A 1,418-nucleotide genomic window follows, 5' to 3' on the forward strand; every position below is an offset into this window, starting at 1 on the left:
AAGGCTACTTTGTGTTAGAACAATTGGAGGAACCTATGACCATTGAAGAAGAGGAAGAAGTGGTTGAAGATTTAGGAGATGCGAAACCTCCATGGGAAGCTATAGTTATAGAAAACTCCTCCAAGAAGATTGAAGTTAATATTGAGGAGGAATGTGCACAACCTCCAAGACATATCCCATATGAAGACTTGGAAGGAATAGAGCAAGAATTGAGTTCCCTTGGTGATGAAGATCAAGCATCAAATCCTAGTGGTGAAGAATCCTTTAAACTTGAAGAACTTTCTCCCGATGAAGAAGAGAGCGATGTGGAGGTAGACTTCTCTCAACCTCCCATTTATGATTCAAGTGATGGAAGAGAGTTAGATGAAATTGACGAACAAAGGATCAAATTTGAAAAATCTTGTGGAGAGGTGGAAGTCCTTAGAAAAAGAAGGACGGGAGTTGAGTGCGCTTTGTCAAGATCTTTGGAAGCCTCTGACTTGCTGAGTCAATATTTTGTTCTGAGCCAGTATGGCATTCAGAGTATCAATCTCAAGAACTCCTTTCTTCTGATTTGTCCCATTGTTCACAGGATTCCTTTTAGAAGTGTACATGAATTGGTTATTTGCAACCATTTCAATTAGTTCTTGAGCTTTTGTAGGTGTCTTCTTCAGATGAAGAGATCCTCCAGCAGAGCTATCCAATGACATCTTGGATAGTTCAGAGAGACCATCATAGAAAATACCTATGATGCTCCATTCAGAAAGCATGTCAGAAGGACACTTTCTGATTAATTGTTTGTATCTTTCCCAAGCTTCATAGAGGGATTCTCCTTCCTTCTGTCTGAAGGTTTGGACTTCCACTCTAAGCTTACTCAATTTTTGAGGTGGAAAGAACTTTGCCAAGAAGGCATTGACTAGCTTTTCCCAAGAGTTCAGGCTTTCTTTATGTTGTGAGTCCAACCATATCCTAGCTCTGTCTCTTACAGCAAAAGGGAATAGCATAAGTCTGTAGACCTCAGGGTCAACCCCATTAGTCTTGACAATGTCACAGATTTGCAAGAATTCAACTAAAAACTGATGAGGATCTTCCAATGGAAGTCCATAGAACTTGCAATTCTGTTGCATTAGAGAAACTAATTGAGGCTTAAGCTCAAAGTTGTTTGCTCTAATGGCAGGGATAGAGATGCTTCTCCCATAGAAGTCGGGAGTAGGTGCAGTAAAGTCACCCAGCACCTTCCTTGCATTGTTGGCATTGTTGTTGTTTTCGGCTGCCATGGGTTCTTCTTCTTTGAAGATTTCTGTTAGGTCCTCTACAGAGAGTTGTGCTTTAGCTTCTCTTAGCTTTCACTTCAAGGTCCTTTCAGGTTCAGGGTCAGCCTCAACAAGAATGCTTTTTTGTCTTTGCTCCTGCTCATATGAAAGAGAAGAGAACAAGAA

The 1,418-nt window shown here is 40.8% G+C and overlaps 1 non-coding gene across 1 annotated transcript; it reads left to right on the forward strand.

Annotated features, from left to right (window-relative positions):
• Positions 1 to 743: 743 nt before the first annotated feature.
• LOC130984467 (small nucleolar RNA R71) lies at positions 744 to 851 on the forward strand. The gene has a single exon (XR_009088402.1). It is a non-coding gene; the product is annotated as a small nucleolar RNA R71 (small nucleolar RNA).
• Positions 852 to 1,418: the final 567 nt, after the last annotated feature.

Source organism: Arachis stenosperma, chromosome 5 (genome assembly GCF_014773155.1).
Source record: "Arachis stenosperma cultivar V10309 chromosome 5, arast.V10309.gnm1.PFL2, whole genome shotgun sequence".
In the NCBI taxonomy this organism is placed as follows: Eukaryota; Viridiplantae; Streptophyta; class Magnoliopsida; order Fabales; family Fabaceae; genus Arachis; species Arachis stenosperma.